The sequence below is a fragment of the Hylobates moloch genome, unplaced genomic scaffold (genome assembly GCF_009828535.3).
Source record: "Hylobates moloch isolate HMO894 unplaced genomic scaffold, HMol_V3 SCAFFOLD_12, whole genome shotgun sequence".
Lineage (NCBI taxonomy): Eukaryota > Metazoa > Chordata > Mammalia > Primates > Hylobatidae > Hylobates > Hylobates moloch.
Window position 1 is genome coordinate 44,694,994 of NW_026652287.1, and position 19,869 is coordinate 44,714,862.

Here is a 19,869-nt window from a genome sequence, read left to right on the forward strand (position 1 = left end):
AACTCCTGACCTCGGGTGATCTGCCCGCCTTGGCCACCCAAAGTGCTGGGATGACAGTCGTGAGCCACTGCACCCGGCTATTTCTGAGTTTTTTAAAAGAAAACGAAACACATCTCCTTCCCCCAACCCTCTGTCACAAAAATATCCTCTAATATCTGCTGCTAAATGTACCATTTCAGTGTGAGTTAACTTTAATGCATGCAGTAAGGAGCTCAGTTCATGTTTCTGAAGGTCAATATTCAACTTCCTTAGTAGCTTGTTGGAAAGACTTTCCCCCTTTAATTTATCTTGGCCTATTTGTTGGAAATTAATTAACTATCCATGAAGAGTGTCTTAGTCCGTTTGTGCTGCTATAATGAAATACTGCCAAGTGGGCAATTTATAAAGAATATTAATTAGTTTTCTTATAGTTCTGGATACTGGGAATTCCAAGATAAAGGTGCCAGCACCTAGGGAGGGCCTTCTTACCGCGTCTTCTGGAGGGAAGGAACACTGCATCCTCACAGGGCAGAAGACAGAAGGGCAAGAGAGTGTGAGCCCCATCCATCAAACCCTTTATGGTGGCATTAGTCCATTCATGAGGGCTCTGACAAAAGACTGAAAGTACCTGCCTCCCAAAATTGTGGTGCTGGTGATTGAGTTCTAACCTATGAATTTTGAGGGGACACAAACATTCAAATGATAGCAAAGGGGGTTATTTCCGGACTCTCAATTCTGTCATATTGATTTATTTCTGACATCTTCCCAGTAAGTCTGGCTACTATACTACCTTGACCTGATGATGGAGAGCCCCACCCCATTCCTGACAGTCGTGCATGACAATGACTGTCATGCACAGATAGAAACGGTCCTAAAGCCACAGGAACATCTCCTAGACACCTCCTTGGACGACCTAGACTTACTATCATTTTGAGAAGACCTCTCTTAACACAATTGTAGGGAAAACATACTAACTGGTTTTGTTATAATTTCTCCACATGAAACAATAGAGGCATACTCTTTACTCACTGTAAAATCAGCCTGAGCCTCTAGCTCATTGCTCTTACTAGATCTTGCATGTTGGCAAAGGGGAAACTGCCACCATTGACACTGATTCCAGATATGCTTTGGAAGTCTTTTTTGCCATTGGCACAATCCGAAAATCCTTTGCATTTTCAATTTGTTCTGGTACACCCATTGCCAATGAACACACATAACTGGGGCACTATTAGAGGTTGTTCACCTCTCTACTAAAATGGCTATTGTTCACTGTCTAGCCCATACTAAGGGGACTTCTACTACATCTCTGGGCATTAAAAGACTGCTAAACAAGGCGGGGCGCAATGGCTCACGCCTGTAATCCCAACACTTTGGGAGGCCGAGGCAGGTGTATCACCTGAGGTCGAGAGTTCAAGACCAGCCTGGCCAACATGGAGAAACCCCATCTCTACCAAAAATACAAAATTAGCCGGCGTGCTGGCTCATGCCTGTAATCCCAGCTACTTGGGAGGCTGAGGCAGGAGAATCACTTGAACCTGGGAGGTGGAGGATGCGGTGAGATGAGATCGCACCACTGCACTCCAGCCTGGGCAATAAGATCGAAACTCCATCTCAAAAACAAAACAAGACTGCTAAACAGGAAGCCAAAAATGGCACCTTATCTCCGCTGAATTTACAAACCTGCCTTTATCCTTGACTTATACTATCAAGTAAAAGCTCAATAATTGGAAAAACATCAATAGGTACAAAGGGGAGACAACTATTGCACAGATTATACATTAGGCCGATCACACTGTAGCTCCTTTCTTTTGATGTTTTGCCTTGTGCTAATCTTCCACTGGATTGGACATAGATGCAAATGATGGATACTTAATAGTTTAGAAGGCAACTGGCTCTGTCTGCCTTGGCATGCACAAAATTTCTGACCCAATTATTTCCCAGTGCGCTACTTGTAAACTTGCCCAATTGCTGGATGAAACCAACATACCTCAGAGAATCCTCCAATGCCCATGCTGCCCCTCACAGTATTCCAAATGGATTAGCTTCTCTCCAGCTTGAGACCATTCCCATTGTTTGGTGGTTGTCAGCATGTTTAATGGATGTGCTCAGTGCTGTACAGCTACACATGCTCATGCATGAATGATGAAGTAATTAATAACTGAAATTATTTCTCATTTTAGCCTGTCTTTGTAGGCTGAATCAGATCATGGAAGTAATTATTATTATTATTATTTATTTATTTATTTATTTTGAGAAGGAGTCTCACTCTGTCGCCCAGGCTTGAGTGCAGTGGCGTGATCTCGGCTCACTGCAAGCTCCGCCTCCTGGGTTCAGGCCATTCTCCTGCCTCAGCCTCCAGAGTAGCTGGGACTACAGGCGCCCGCCACCACGCTCGGCTAATTTTTGTATTTTTAGTAGAGATGGGGTTTCACCATGTTAGCCAGGAAGGTCTCGATCTCCTGACCTTGTGATCCTCCCACCTTGGCCTCCCAAAGTGCTGGGATTACAGGCGTGAGCCACTGCACCCCGTGGAAGTAATTTTATAGCTGATATAAAACACATTCTTCCAAAAACTATGGAGGACTTATTAAAATTTTACACCATCCTTAATCATCAGGGCAAATGTAAAAATCTAAACATACAGGGCAAGAGGGGCTTTAGGCTAATATCTGTCAGAACACTGGATGTCAATGGCCAGAAGAAGAAAATATGAGCTGACATCTTGCTGGGTGGAACATTATGATGTACCGTTGCCTGCCATCAAAATAAGAGCCATCGTCATTCAAAATAAGAGCCATGTTTTGTATATAAGAGCCATAAATTCATGTAAGCCATGTCAAACTTGACATGTATCAGCATTTCAAGGACAATTGGAAGAACATTTCTACAGGTAACCACCAAGGAAGATCGTCAGAGCCAATTCCCAGGCTCCAGAAATAAATGACATCACAAAATATAGATAAAAACAAACAAACAAACAAAATGACCTGATTCAAAATAAACAAAGGACTTGAAATAAAGTTCTTCAGCCAGGCACAGTGGCTCACTCCTGTAATCCCAGCACTTTGGGAGGCTGAGGCGGGCGGATCACCCGAGGTCAGGAGTTCGAGACCAGCCTGACCAACATGGTGAAATCCCATCTCTACTAAAAATACAAAAATTAGCCAGGCATGTTAGCGCATGCCTGTAATCCCAGCTACTCAGGAAGCTGAGGCAGGAGAATTGCTTGAACCCGGGAAGCGGAGGCTGCGGTGAGCCGAGATCATGCCATTGAACTCCAGCCTGGGCAATAAGAGCAAAGCTCCGTCTCAAAAAATAAATAAATAAATAAATAAATAAACGAAGTTGTTCCAAGAAGATATATAAATGACAATTATGTACATAAAATGATGCTCACCATCGTTGGTCGTTAAGGAAATGCAAATCAAAACCACAATGAAATTCCAATTCACAGCCATTAGCATGGCTATCAGACAGCCAATGTGAGAGAAGATGGAAGAAATGGCAACTCTTGTGCATTGCTGGGGAGAATGTCAAATACTGCAGCCACTGTGTAAAACAGTATAAGTATTCCTGAAAAAGGTGAACTTAGAATTTCTCTGTAACCCAGCCATTCAACTCCTAAGTATACACCCAAAGAAATAGAAATCAGCAACACACACACACACACGTAACCCAATTTCATGGCAGCCTTATTCACAATTCCCAAAACAGTATCGTGGATATAACCCATATGTTCATCAGCCTATGAGTGAAGAAGCGAAGTGTGGTTTACCTATAAAATAGAATATTCAGGCATAAAAAACTGAATCACTGGTACATTCTGCTACATGGAAGAAGCTTGAAAACATTTTGCTAAGTGAAATAAGTCAGACACAGAAGGACAAATATTGTAGGCTTTTACTTAGAAGTACCTAGAATTCATGGAGCAAGAAAGTAGAAGAGAGATTATCAGGGCCTGACGATAAGGTGGAATGAAGAGTTCTTTTATTTACTGGGTAATGAGTTTCTATGTGGAGTGATGAAAAGTTCTGGAAATAGTTGCAGTGGTCACGCTGAGTCATAAATGTATTTAATGCTACTGAATTGCACACGCGGTCGCTCACACCTGCAATCCCAGCACTTTGGGAGGCCGAGGCGGGCAGATCATGAGGTCAGGAGATCGAGACCATCCTGGCCAACATGGTGAAACCCCGTCTCTACTAAAAATACAAAAATTAGCCGGGCGTGGTGGCAGGCACCTGTAATCCCAGCTACTCGGGAGGCTGAGGCAGGAGAATCGCTTGAACCTGGGAGGCAGAGGTTGCAGTAAGTTGAGATCGCGCCACTGCACTCCAGCCTGGCTACAGAGTGAGACTCCCCCTCAAAAAAAAAAAAAATTTCAATGGCAAATTTTATGTTAGTATGTGTTACTTCAACACAATTTATAAATGAAAGAAAGACAAGACACAATTCCAGTTATTAGAGATGAACGTAACTATATCTGGGATAAAAACCATACACTGGATAGGACTGTGCATATTGGTATCTACCTGTAGCTACTCTGGAGTCTGAGGTGGCAAGATCACTTGAATTTAGGAATTAAAATCCAACTGTGGCAACATAGCCAGACCTCACCTCTAAAGAGAATAATAATAAGATAATAATAATACACTGGCTGAAGCCACACATGGTGGCTCATTTCTGTAATTCCAGCTACTTGGGAGGATGGTGTGGGAGGATCCCTTCAGGCCAGGAGTTCAAGACCTGCCTGGGCCACATAGTGAGACCTTGTCTCTAAATAAATTTTAAAACTTAGCACAATGTGGTGGTGCATGCCTGTTGTCCCAGCAAGTTGAAGGCTGAAGTGGGAGGATCACCTGAGCCCAGGAATTTGATGCTTCAGTGAGCCATGATCACACCACTGCATACCAGCCTGGGTGAGAGAGCAAGACCATGACAATAACAACAAAAAAAGCAGAGAGAGACAGAATAGCAGTAGAAGGTATTTAAAATGAAACACCCACCAAAATATGACCAAAAAATATGAACAGAACATCAATGAGCTGTGTGGTGATGACTACACAGCTACAAGTAACTTTTTTTTTTGAGACAGAGTCTTGCTCTGTCGCCAGGCTAGAGTGCAGTGGCGTGATCTTGGCTCACTGCACCCTCCACCTTCCAGGTTCAAGCAATTCTCTGCCTCAGCCTCCTGACTAGCTGGAATTACAGATGCCCACCACCACATCTGGCTAATTTTTGTATTTTTGGTAGAGACAGGGTTTCACCATCTTGGCCAGGCTAGTCTTGAATTCTTGGCCTCATGATCCACCTGCCTCGGCCTCCCAAAGTGCTGGGATTACAGGCGTGAACCACTGGCGCCCGACCAACAAGTAACTTTTAAAAAATGATCAGAGGCCGGGTGTGGTGGCTTACGCCTATAATCCCAGCACTTTGGGAGGCCGAGGCAGGTGGATCATCTGAGGTCAGGAGTTCAAGACCAGCCTGACCGACATGGTGAAACCCCGTCTCTATTAAAAATACAAAATTAGCTGGGTGTGGTGGCACATGCCTGTAATCCCAGCTATTTGGGAGGCTGAGGCAGAAAAATCGCTTGAACCCAGGAGGCGGAGGTTGCAGTGAGCTGAGATCACGGCATTGCACTCCAGCCTAGGCAACAAGATGAAACTCCATCTCAAAAAAAAAATTAAATAAATAAATAAATAAATAAATCAGACTGTCAATGAGTTGTGTGATGGGACAACTACAAGGACTCCTAAAAAGGCAGGAGGAAGCATAGAATAAAAATTTTTGTTAAAAATATATCAGCCATGGCCAGGTGCAGTGGCTCATGCTTCTAATCCGAGCACTTTGGGAGGCCAAGGCAAACAGATCACTTAAGGCCAGGAGTTCGAGACCAGCCTGGCCAACATGGCGAAACCCCATCTCTACTAAAAAATACTAAAATTAGCCAGGTGTGGTGGTGCATGCCTGTAATTCCAGCTACTCCAGAGGTTGAGGCACGATAATCTCTTAAACCTGGGATGTGGAGGTTGCCAGTGAGCTGAGATTGTGCCACTGCACTCCAGCCTGGGTGACAGAATGAGTCTCTGTCTCAAAAAAAAAAAAAAAAAATCAGCCACACATCTTCCAAATTGGATGAAAACTATAAACCTTGAAATACAAGAAGCTCAACAAACCACAAGCACAAAATATATGAAAAAAATCTACACTAAGACACATCATCGTCAAACTGCTGAAAGTCAGAGGTAATGAAAAAATTTTAAAACTGGAGAAAAAAGACACCTTAACTATAGAGACACAAAGACTGATTACGTACTTATTATCAGAAGCAATCCAAACCAGAGGACCAGAGAAAAATTTTTAAGAAACTAAAAAAACAAATATGCCAACCAAGAATTCGATATTCAGCAAATATCTTTCCAAATAAAGGGAAAATAAATACTTTACTCAGTCATGCTAAAAGTGTTTGTAATCAGCATACTTGCTGATTGTCAATTGAATTCCTGGAGCAGAAGAAAAATGTTACCAAATGGAAATCTGTGAAGAATGAAAAGCACCAGAAATGCTAACTACTTGAGTAAATACAAAGGAGTTTTACTATTGTCTATTTTAAAAATAAAAGATCATTGAATCTGTAAAAAAAAAAAAAAAAAGTTGGGGGGCAAGAAAAGGAAAGACAAATAGCAATTTATTATGGCATTAAACAATTAATATGGAAAGGATCTGCAATAGGCAAACAAATAGCCAAACAATTCTAAGCAAAACAAATGAACAACAAAAAAATTGGAGGACTTAACAATGCTGAATCAAGATAATGTGGCTTTGGCACAAAGACAGATGAATATGTTGATGGAATAGAATCATACCGGAAATATGCTCACACATATGATCTAGTGGTTTAGGATGAAGATTCAATATAATATTGTAGAGTTACACTATGAATTATGAATCTATTTAAAAATAAGGGGTATGTGTATGAAATGTTAAATGAAAATAGCAAGATGTATAGTAACATGTATACAATGATCCCATCCTATGTGAATTCTAGTTTGAACAAGCACTAAGAAGCGGTCTGGCCGGGTGCAGTGGCTCACGCCTGTAATTCCAGCACTTCAGGAGGCCGCGGTGGGTGGATCACCTGAGGCCGGGAGTTCGAGACCAGCCTGACCAACATGGAGAAATCCCATCTCTACTAAAAATACAAGAAAATTAGCTGGGTGTGGTGGTGCATGCCTGTAATCCCAGCTACTTGGGAGGCTGAGGCCGGAGAATTGCTTGAACTCGGGAGGTGGAGGTTGTGGTGAGCTGAGATGGTGCCATTGCACTCCAGCCTGGGCAGCAACAGCAAAACTCTGTCTCAAAAAAAAAAAAAAAAAAAAAGAAGCGGTCTCACAGAAGGGCAGTTTCAGTGATTACACCTGGCAGTTCCAAGGGTAACACTGCCCCCAGGCAACATCTTACCATTTATTTGGAATACATTTCAATATAAGCTATTCTCATGAATACTCTAAAGAAACAGTTCTCCAAAGTCCCCAGTGACCAAGCACTTGCCAAACTCTACAGTTAACCTGCATTCCTTATCTTATTCAAATTCTCAGTGACCTGTGACACAGTTGACCACTGTCCCCATCTTGAAATGCCTTCTCCTGCAAGCTTCCAGGATAGGACACCCACCTATTCTCCCTCCCACCTCACTGGCCTGCCCAGTCTTTTGCAGGTTCTTCCTCTTGCTACGCTCAGAGATGGACAGCCTCTGGTCTCCTTCTGAACCCTTTTCTTCTGCTATATTTTGTCCATTACTCTGAAACCAGGTGACCTCTTCCAGAACCAGGGCTTTAACTAGTCTCCATGGCAGGGTGCAGTGGCTCACGCCTGTAACCCCGGCACTTTGGGAGGCCAAGGCAGGCGGATCACTTGAGGTCAGGAGTTTGAGACCAGCCTGGCTAACATGGTGAAACCCCGTTTCTACTAAAAATACAAAAAATTATCCGGCTTGGTGGTGTGTGCCTGTAATCCCAGCTACTCGGGAGGCTGAGGTAGGAGAATCACTTGAACCTGGGATGTGGAGGTTGCAGTGAGCTGAGATTGCGCTATTGCACTCCAGCTTGGGCAATAAGAGCGAAACTCCATCTCTAAATAAATAAATAAATAAATAAATAAATGGTCTCCATATGCTAAGGACTTTCAAAGTTGCATCCAGAACTTTCTCCCAAGCTCCAGACTCCTAGGTCCAATGGCCTGTTCAACACCTCCCTTGTTTGGCTCAAACTTATCATGGCCGGATGCAAATATAACCCTTGACTTCCCCTCCAATAATCTTCCTTGAGCCTTCCTCCTCTGAGTAAGAGGCAGCATTCAGGGACTCTGGAAAATAAAATTTATCCTTGACTCTTCTTCACTACATCAGAAATCCTATAAAACCTATCTCTGCCTGTTTAATTCTGATTTATTTTCGTTTGTTTTTGGTTTTATTCTACTTTGTTTTTCTAAAATTATTATTTGGTTGTTTAAAATTTTTTTATTTTTAATTTTTCTGAGTACATAGTGGTGTATATATTTATGAGTCACATGAGATGTTTTGAAACAAGCATGCAGTGTCCAATAATCACATCATGGGGAATGGTTTATCCTTCCTGGGGCAGAAGAAATATGTTACCAGATGGAAATCTGTGAAGAATGAAAAGCACCAGAAATGCTAACTACTTGAGTAAATACAAAGGAGTTTTTACTACTGTCTAGTTTTAGAATAAAAGATCATTGAATTTGTAAAAGAAAAAAAAAGTTGGGGGAAGCATGGGAAAAAATGGGGGAAACATTTGTCCTTTGGGTTACAAACAATCCAATTTTATGCTGTTAATTATTTTAAAGTGCATAACTAGATTATTGTTAACTATAATCACCTGTTATGTTATCAAACAGTAGGTATTATTTAATCTTTCTATTTTTATGCCCATTAACCATCCCCACCTCTCCATTACCACCCCACTACTCTTCCCAACCTCTAGTAACCATCCTTCTACTTTCTATCTCCATGAGTTCAATTGTTTTGAATTTTAGATCCCCAAATGAGTGAGAATATGCAATGTTTGTATTTTTGTGCCTGGCTTATTTCATTTAACATAATGATCTCCAGTCACATCCATTTGTTGCAAATGACAAGATCTCATTCTGTTTTTTTAAGGGAAAATAAATTTATTAAGAAAGTGAAGGAATAAAACAAAGCCATAGGTAGAGCAGCCTCATTCTTTTTTATGGCTGAATAATACTCCATTGTGTATATATATAGTATTTTCTTTATCCATTTATCTGTTTATGGACACTTAGGTTCTAAATATTAGCTATTGTGAACAGTGCTGCAACAAACATGAGACTGCAGATGTCTCTTGAATATACCGATTTCCTTTCTTTTGGGTATATACCCAGCAGTGAGATTGCTGGATCATATAGTAGCTCTATTTTTCATTTTTTGAGGAACCTCAAAAATGTTCTCCATAGTGGTTGTACTAATTTACATTCCCACCAACAGTCCATGATGGTTCCCTTTTTCTACCTCCTCTCCATCATGTGTTATTGCTTGTCTTTTGAATATAAGCCATTTTAACTGGAGTGAGATGATATCACACTGTAGTTTTGATTTGGATTTCTCTGAAGATCAATGTTGTTGAGCACCTTTTCATATGCCTGTTTACCATTTATTTGTATGTCTTCTTTTGAAAATGTCAGGCTGGGCGTGGTGGCTCACACCTGTAATCCTAGCACTTTGGGAGGCCTAGGCAGGTGGATCACCTGAGGTCAGGAGTTCAAGACCAGCCTGACAAATATGGTGAAACCTCGTCTCTACTAAAAATACAAAATTAGCCAGGCATGGTGGCTTGCGCCTGTAGTCCCAGCTACTTGGGAGACTGAGGCAGGATAATTGCTTGACCCCGAAAGGCAGAGGTTGCAGTGAGCCGAGATTGCGTCACTGCACTCCAGCCTGGGTGACAGAGTGAGACTCCATCTCAAAAAAAAAAAAAAAAGTCTATTCAAATGTTGTCCCATTTTTAATTGAATTATTAGATTTTTTCCTATAGAGCTGTTTGAATTTCTTATATCATGTGGTTATTAATCTCTTATCAGATGAGTAGTTTGCAAATATTTTCTCCCAATCTGTGAATTGTTTCTTCACTTTGTGGATTGTTTTCTTTACTGTGCAGAAGATTTTTAACTTGATGTAATCCCATTTGTTCATTTTTGCTTTAGTTGCCTGTGCTCATCAGATATTACTCAAGAAATCTTTTCCCAGACCAATGTCTTGGAGAGTTTCCTCATTGTTTTCTTATAGTAGTTCCCTAGTTTGAGGTCTTAGATATAAATCTTTAATCCATTTTTATTTTATTTTTGTGTGTGGTGAAAGGTAGGGGTCTAGTTTCATTCTTCTGTATATAAATAACCAGTTTCCACAGCACCATTTATTGAAAAGACTGTCTTTTCCACAGTGTATGTTTTTGGCACCTTTGTCAAAAATGAGTTCACTGTAAGTGTGTAGATTTGTTTCTGGATTCTCTATTCTGTTCTAATGATCTATGTGTCTATTTTTATGCCAGTACTGCGCTGTTTGGATTACTATAGCTCTGTAGTACAATTTGAAGTCACGTGATATAATTCCTCCAGTTTTATTCATTTCACTTAGGATGGCATTGGCTATTCTGGGTCTTTTATGGTTCCATATAAATTTTAGAATTTTTTTTTCTGTTTCTGTGAAAATTGTCCTTGGTATTTTGATAGGGATTGCATTAAGTCTGTAGATTGCTTTGGGTAGTATGAACATCTTAAAAATATTGATTCTTCCAATCCATGAACATGGAATATCTTTGCATTTTTTTGGTGTCCTCTTCAATTTCTTTCATCAATGTTTTTATAGTTTTCATTATAGAGATCTATCACTTCTTTGGTTAAGTTCATTCTTAGGTATTTAATTTTATCTGTGGCTATTATAAATGGGATTACTCTTTGGATTTCTTTTTCAGACTGTTCTCTGTTGGCATACAGAAATGCTACTGACTTTTGTATGTTGATTTTTTTTTTCACATGAAGTTTTTAGTTTATTAATCTTCTCGTGAAAAATCTACAGTGGCCACAGATAACATCATTGCAGCACCTTTACTCCTTCGGCTTTTTGCCAGCACCAACATTGGCCATTGCAGTCCCCTGACTTTCTTCATTCTGTTCTTGCGTTCCTTTCGTTGCTTTCTTGAGGTCTTTTTCTTCTCATACAGGCCATGTCTTGCAAGTCTATGTTTGGGTTCATTTTTCTTTGCATAATCCAGGGAATCATAAATCATGCCAAAGCCAGTTGTCTTGCCACCACCAAAATGAGTTCTGTATCCAAATACAAAGATTACATCTGGTGTGGTCTTGCACATTCTGGCTAGTTTTTCCCGAATTTCTGTCTTAGTCACTGTTGCCTTCCCGGGGTGAAGGACATCAATGACCATCTGTTTCCTCTGAAGTAGTCGGTTGGTCATGAACTTTCTAGTGCGGATAGTTACGGTGTCATTCATGATGGCGATCTATCTTCAGACAGCCAAGGAGGAAAAGAGCATATGTTGATTTTTTTATCCCACAACGTTACTAAATTTGTTCACAGCTCTAATAGTTTTTTATAGTCTTTGGGTTTTTCCAAATAAAAGAACCTATCATCTGCAAACAAAGATAATTGGATTTCTTCCTTTCCAATTTGGATGCCCTTAATTTCTTTCTTTCTGTCTTTCTTCTTGTCTGCTTCAGCTAGGACTTTCAGTACTTTGTTGAATAACAGCAATGAAAGTGGGCATCTTTGTCATGTTCTGGATCTTAGAGAAGACTCAATTTTTCCCCCATTCAGTATGATACTAGCTGTGGGTCTGTCATATATGGCTTTTATTATGTTGATATATGTTCCTTCTAAACCCAATTTTTTGAGGGCTTTCATCATTAAGGGATGTTTAATTTTATCAAATGCTTTTTCAGTATTAATTGAAATGATTATTTGTTTTTTGTCCTTCATTCTATTGATATGATGTATTCTATTGATTGATTTGAGTATGTCAGACCAACCTTGCATCCCAAGGATAAATCCCACTTGGTCATGATGAATAATCTTTTTCATGTATTGTAGAATTCAGTTTGCTAGTATTTTACTGAGGATTTTTGCATCAATCAGATCAGAGATATTGACCTGTAGTTTCTTTTTCTGATGTTTTTTCTAGTTTTGGTGTCAGAGTAATACTGGCCTTGTAGAATGGGTTTGGAAGAATTTCCTTCATCCCTATTTTTTTTGGAATAGTTTGAGTAGGATTGGTATTAGTTCTTCTTTAAATGTTTGGTAGAATTCACCAGTGAAGCCACTGGGTTCTGGGCTTTTTTTTCCTGGGAGAATTTTTATTACATCTTCAATCTCATTACTTGTTATTGGTTTGTTCAGGTTTTGGATTTCTTCATGGTTCAATCTTGGTAGGTTGTATGTGTCTAGGAATTTGTCCATTTCTTCTAGATTTTCCAATTTATTGGCATATAGTTGCTACAGTAGCCACTAATGATCCTTTGAATTTCTGTGGTATCAGTTGTAATGTCTCCTTTTTCATACCTTATTTTATTTATTTGGATCTTCTCCCTTTTTTCTTAGTGTGTCTAAAAGTTTGTCAATTTTGTTTAATGTTTCAAAAAACTAACATTTTGTTTTATTGATCATTTTGTTTTATTGATCTTTTGTGCTGTTTTCATTTCAATTTCTTTTATTTCTGCTCTGATATTTATTATTTATTTTGTTCTACTGATTTTGGATTTGGTTTGCTCTTGCTTTTCTAGTTTGTTAAGATGCATTTTATTTGAAGTTTCTCTTTTTTGACTTATAGCTTATAAACTTATAGCTACAAACTTCTCCGTCAGTACTGCTTTTGCCATATCTTATAGGTTTTGGTATGTTGTATTTCCATTAGGATTTTTTTTCTAGAAAGTTTTCAAATTTTCTTCTTAAAGTCTTTTTTGACTCACTGGTCATTCAGGAACCTATTTTTAATTTCCATTTATTTGTATAGTCTCCAAAATGCCTCATTATTGATTTTTAGTTTTATTCCATTTTGGCCAGAGAAGATGCTTGATACTATTTTAATTTTTTGAATGTTTTAAGACTTGTTTTTTGACCTAACATATGGTCTGTTTTTTTAGAATTATCTATATGCTGAGGAAAAGAATGTGTATTCTGCAGCCATTTGATGAAATGTTCTGTAAACATCTATGAGGTCCATTTGGTCTACAGTGCAGACTAATTCTGATGTTTCTTTGTGGATTTTCTGTCTAGAAGATCTGTCCAATATTGAAAGTGGGGAGTTGAAGTCTCCACTATTATTGTATTATTGTATTGGTGTCTATCTCTCTCTTTAGCTCTAATAATATTTGCCTTATATATCTGGGTGCTCCAGTGTTGGGTGTATATGTATTTAAAATTGTTATATACTCTTGATAAATTGATCCCTTTATCATTATATAGTGACCTTCTTTGTCTCTTGTTATAGTTTTTGTCTTGAAATCTATTTCATCTGATATAAGTATATCTACTCCTGGTCTTTTTTTTGTTTCCATTGGCATGTCATATCTACCTTTTTACATCACTTGCTTTTCAGTCTGTGTGTGTCTTTACAGGTGAAGCATGTTTCTTATAGGCAACAGATCATTGGATTTTGCTTTTTTATCCATTTAGCCAGTCTATGTCTTTTTACTGGAGAGTTCAGTCCATTTACATTCAATGTTATTTTTGGTAAGTAAGGACTTACTCCTGCCATTTTTTCATTTGTTTTCTGGTCTTCTTTTCCTTCTTTCCTTTCTTCCTGTCTTCCTCTTTGTGAAGGTAATTTTTTTCTAATGGTAGAATTTAATTTCTTGCTTTTTGTTTTTTATGTATCTGTTGTACATTTTTAAAAATTTAAGGCTACTGTGAGGCTTGCAAACACTCTCTTAGAACCCATTATTTTAAACTGATGACAACTTAACAGTGATCGTATAAACAAACAAGAGAAAAGAAAACTCATGGAAACTCTACACTTTGTCCCCCACTTTAGAACTTTTTGTTGTTTCTATTTATATCTACCATACTGTCCATGTCTTAAAAATTATAGTTATTATTTTTTGAGTGATTCATCTTTTAGTTTTTCTACATAAGATTAGGTCACACACCACAATTACAGTATTATAATATTAATATTTTGTGTTTTTCTATGTACTTACTACTACCAGGGACTTTTTTTACCTTCAGAGGATTGCTTATTGCTCATTATCATCCTTTTCTTTCTGATTGAAGAACTCCCTTTAGTATTTCTGGTGGGATAATCTGGTGTTCATGAAATCCCTTAGCTTTTGTTTGTCATGGTAAGCCTTTATTTCTCCTTCATGTTTGAAGGATATTTTCACCAGATATACTACTTTAGGGTAGAAGTTTTTTCCTTCAGCACATTTAAAATATGGCCATGCCACTGTCTCCTGGCCTGTAAGGTTTCCCTTAAAAAGTCTTCTGCCAGACGTTGGAATTCCATTGTGTTTTATTTGTTTCTTTTCTCTTGATGCTTTTAGGATCCTTTCTTTATACTTGACCTTCGGGAGTTTGATTATTAGATGCCTTGAGGTATTCTTCCTTGAGTTAAATCTGCTTGGTGTTCTACAACCTTCTTGTATTTGGATATTGATATTTTTCTCTAGATTTAGGAAGTTCTCTGTTATTAAATCTTCGGATAAACTTTCTACCCCTATCTCTTTCTCACCCTCCTCTTTAAGGCTAATAAGTCCTAGATTTGCCTTTTTGAGGCTATTGCCTAGATCTCATAGGTGTGCTTCATTCTTTTTTATTCTTTCTTTTGTCTCCTCTGACAGTATTTTCAAATAGTCTATCTTCAAGCTCACTAATTCTTTCTTCTGCTTGATTCATTCTGCTGTTAAGAGCCTATGATACATTCTTCAATATGTCAATTGCATTTTTCATCTCAAGATTTCTGCTTGATTCTTTTTAATTATTTTAATCCTTAGCTCAAGATTCCTGCTTGATTCTTTTTTTTTTTTTTCGAGACAGAGTCTCACTCTGTCGCTCAGGCTGGAGTGCAGTGGCGTGATCTCGGCTCACTGCAAGCTCCACCTCCCGGGTTCACGCCATTCTCCTGCCTCAGCCTCCTGAGTAGCTGGGATCACAGGCGCCCGCCACCATGCCCAGCTAATGTTTTGTATTTTTAGTAGACACGGGGTTTCACCATGTTAGCCAGGATGGTCTTGATCTCCTGACCGCGTGATCCGCCTGCCTTAGCCTCCCAAAGTGCTGGGATTACGGGCGTGAGCCACTGCGCCCGGCCTCATACAAGAGTTTTGATTAATTCACATAGTTGCCAGCATTTGTTATTTTGTTGTTCTTAGGTAGTAGCAAAATAATGAAGGTGAGGGTGTATGGATGTCACGGCGGTTTTGATTTGCATTTCCCTAACCATGAGAGAGAGATGTTGAACATCTTTATGTGATTATCACATATTTGTATACTTTGTTAGAGGAATGTCTATTCAATTCCCTAACATATTTTTCAACGTAATTGTATTTTACCCAGCAAGTGCTGCTGAAACAAAATACCAAGTACTAAGGGTATTAACCCACCAACTTTTAATTCTCACTGTACAAGAAATTATTAAGTAAGTCCAAGGTCAACGTAATGGCAGATTCAGTGCCTGGTAAGGGTCTGCTTCATGGTACAAGCAAGGCTGTCATCTCATTGAGTTCTCATATGGTGAAGAGCAAAAGAAAGCTACCTAGGGAACGTTATAAGCCCATTAATAAGGGACTACCCTCATGATCTCATCTAATTCTAACTACCTCCCTGAGATCCCATATCTTCATTCCATACATTAGGAAGTAAGGCTTCAACACTTGAATTTCAGGAGACAAACTCAATAATTTTCTACCCTGCCTCCCCAAATTTGTACCCCTACATGCAAAATACATTTATTTCATTTCAACAGCATCGAAAGTCTTGAGTCAGTCCACAATTAGCTGTAAAGCCTAAACTCGAACTCAATTAAATATCATCTGACTCAGATATGGGTAAGAGTTGAGGTAACATTCATCCTGAGGCAACATTCTTTTCCAAATATGGAGCCTTAGAAAACAAACCGGTTGTGTGCCCTAGTGTTGAGACGGGCTTAGGAAAAGCACTTCTATTTCAAAGAAGAGAAATATGAAAGGAGGAAGTGGTGACAGTTTCCAAGCAAGCAAAAACCCAGAAGGTAACCTTCATATAAGAATAATCCTCTTTGGGTTGGGCGCGGTGGCTCATGCCTGTAATCCCAGCATTTTGGGAGGCCGAGGCAGGCGGATCACGAGGTCAGGAGATTGAGACCTTCCTGGCTAACACGGTGAAACCCCGTCTCCACTAAAAATACAAAAAATTAGCCGGGCATGGCTGTGGGTGCCTGTAGTCCCAGCTACTTGGGAGGCTGAGGCAGGAGAATGGCGTGAACCCGGGAGGCAGAGCTTGCAGTGAGCTAAGATCGCACCACTGCACTCCAGCCTGGGAGACAGCGAGACTCCACCTCAAAAAAAAAAAAAAAAAAAAAAAAAGAATAATCCTCTTTGACTCAATATTCTGGAAAAGAGATTGGTGGGAAAGGCTGTCCGACGTGATCGAGGATGACTGAAAAACTTACACAAAAGCAAAGATAAATGTTTACTAACAAGGAACTCAAAAGATCTGCTGAAATCCTCTAAAATGACAACAATAATGACATTATGATGATGTAGAAGATTTAGAAGATGCAGAGCCATTGATTGGGACCTGAAAACATTGCAGCAGTTTTTCAACAGGCAGAGGTGTTAAAGATTATTATCCTCAAGTAAGATTCCTCAGTGGAGCAAAGTCTCCACCTCACCTGAGTAATTACAACATGCCTACAAACACATTTGATGATTCAAAGAAATAAAGGAACAAGATTCCTATAACAATGTTTCTAACTATGCATTTGCATTTATGAAGATTGAACCCTCAGTACTTACAGATCTTCAGCCCTCAAGCCAAACAGATCCTGACTGTATTATTTAGCCTCCTCCAAAGAGTCAACATCTGCAGTCAGAACCTTGTTCTTGTAACATAGATGATTGTTCTGATGTTCTGTCAGAAGATTCCATTTAACCTGATCTCTCACTACTTATCTACAATACTACACGTCTAGTCACCTCAACAAATCACAATGGTAGGCACCATACAGTGATCATCATCACTATCACTATACCTGGGTAATCAAGAGAGACAAACTAGGATTTTGCTGAATATTAACATACTCTTTCAGGTCAATTATCAAAAGGAATCTGTGTGTACTGAAGGAAATTGTAACTTTCTGGCTGACATGTACTACTTAGGGAGGCCTGTGATGGTTGCCCTGTACTGAATAAGTATAGACTTTTTCTCAATAATTCCCTAAGCAATATAATAACTATTTACATAGTATTTACAATGCATGAAGTATTATAAATAATCTAAAAATGATTTACAGTGTACAGGAGGATGTGCATAGGTTACATGCAAATATGTCATTTTTAAAAAGGGACTTCAGCATCTGTGGATTCAGGTATCCTTGGGAGGTGATAAAACCAATCTCTTGAATATATCAAGAGATAACCATATTCAAAATAAATGGAAACTACTTAAGTCTTTATAACATCTTTACATGGCTGCAAGGCCGACTCGGCTCACCAGATCCACCCTGGGGTTCACCATTTTTCCCTCACCTCCAAGATTGGATACAGGCATTTTTTGTATTTTTAGTAGAGATGGGGTTTCACTGTGTTAGCCAGGATGGTCTCGATCTCCTGACCTCGTGATCCGCCCAGCTCGGCCTCCCAAAGTGCTGGGATTACAGGCGTGAGCCACCGCGCCCGGCTCATCTTTACATTCATAGGGCTTATCTCCAATGTGAATTCTTCCTCATATCTTAAATAAAATAAGACTAGTGAATGCTTCTCCCACATTCCATACATTTAGAGGGTTTCTCTTTAGTGAGTCCTTTTATGTCTATTAAAGGAAGTGGGAGAACTGAATGCTTTTTCACATCCCTTACATTCATACAGCTTCTCTCCAGTGTGAATTTTTTCATGTATGCAATGGGAACTGGAAAAACTGAAGGCTTTACCAAATTGCATACATTCATGGTTTTGTTTCCAGTGAGTTCTTTCATGCCTTAGGAGGGAAAAGGACAAAAAATGCTTTCTTACACTCCTTACATTCATGGAGTTTCTTTCCAGTGAGAGTCCTTTAATGATTTCAAAAAGAACAGACATTGTTAAAGGCTTTTCCACATTTACATTTACAGTGTTTCTCCCCAGTGTGTGTCCTTTTATGTCTTTGTAGAAACCTGGAAGAATCAAGGGCTTTCTCACATACCTTGCATGTCTGAGATCCTTCTCCAGTGTGTGTTTTCATGTGTCTTTGAAAGCTTGTGCATGAAAGAAGGCTTTCCCACATTGCTTACATTTGTAGGGTTTCTCTTCAGTGTGAGTTCTTTCATGTCTTTGAACTAAATTGAGATAATGAAAGCTTTTCCCACATATCTTACATTTATGATTTCTACTTCCAGTGTATGTTCTTGTGTATATTTGAAAGCCTCTGAGATGATAAAATGCTTTTACACATTGATTACATTCATAGGGTTGTTTTCCAGTATGAGCCTTTTCAAGTATTTGAGTGTAACAGAAACAAGTGAAGGCTTTCCCACATTGTTTGCATTTATAAGGTTTCTCTCCAGTGTAAGTTCTTTCATGTCTTTGAAATGGTCTGTGAGAATTGAAGCCTTTCCCACATATCTTACCTTTATGAGGCCTATCTCCACTGTGCATTCTCATGTGTCTTTGAAAGCTTCTGAGATGACTAAGTGCTTTCTCACATTCCTTACAGTCACTAAGTTTCTTTCCAGGGTGAGGCCTTTAATGTATTCAAAGGAAGTGGCAATAACTGGAGGCTTTCTCACATTGTTTATGTGTATGTGGCTTCTCTCCATATTCCTGATACTCATGTGGCTTGTGTTGAGCATGAGCTCTATGGTAGCAATTAAGATGAATGACCTACACTGACTTCTCCACACACACTGCTTTCACATGGTTTTGCTCAAGGGAGACTTTCTTTTGTTTTTTGAGATGGAGTTTCATTCTTGTTGCTCAGGCTGCAGTGCAATGGCGGATCTTGGCTCACTGCAACCTCCACTTCCTGGGTTCAAGGGATTCTCCTGCCTCAGCCTCCCGAATAGCTGGGATTACAGGCATGTGCCACCACGCCCGGCTAATTTTGTATTTTTAGTAGAGACGAGGTTTCTCCATGTTGGTCAGACTGGTCTCGAACTCCCGATCTCAGGTAATCTGCCTGCCTCGGCCTCCCAAAGTGCTGGGATTACAGGTGTGAGCCACCGAGCCCGGCCTCAAGGAAGATTTTTGTTGTTCACAATACCACCTGGAATCTGGCTGAAAGTTTCTCCAAATTATCTACCTCCTTTACTTTCCCAGAATCAGTCTACCACATGATATCTGTAAAAACAGAGAAGTACAATTACTACAGGTTTGTTTATAAGTGTTTTTTATATATATTAATAGGTCTTAAATTTACATTGTTAACATTATCATGCAAAGCTTAGGTATTATGCCCTGTTTGAACATGAATGGACTGAACGCTGTGCAAGATAACTCAACTGCAGCTACCATCGGAACAGTAATAGTCACATGGGAATTCTTTTTTTTTTTTTTTTTAGACGGAGTCTCGCTCTGTCGCCTAGGCTGGAGTGCAGTGGTGCAATCTCGGCTCACTGCAAGCTCCGCCTCCTGGGTTCACGCCATTCTCCTGCCTCAGCCTCTCCGAGTAGC

At 39.5% G+C, this 19,869-nt stretch overlaps 1 protein-coding gene and 1 pseudogene across 1 annotated transcript in view; both read right to left on the reverse strand.

The window, feature by feature from the left end:
• The window catches only part of ZNF823 (zinc finger protein 823), a 36,009-nt gene extending 18,971 nt beyond the window's left edge, over positions 1-17,038 (reverse strand). Inside the window, exon 1 of the mRNA XM_058424835.1 lies at positions 17,020-17,038. The gene's annotated coding sequence lies outside the window, so the exon portion shown is untranslated. The remainder of the gene's footprint in view (positions 1-17,019) is intronic.
• LOC116478515 (small ribosomal subunit protein eS24-like) lies at positions 11,104-11,540 on the reverse strand (annotated as a pseudogene).
• Positions 17,039-19,869: the final 2,831 nt, after the last annotated feature.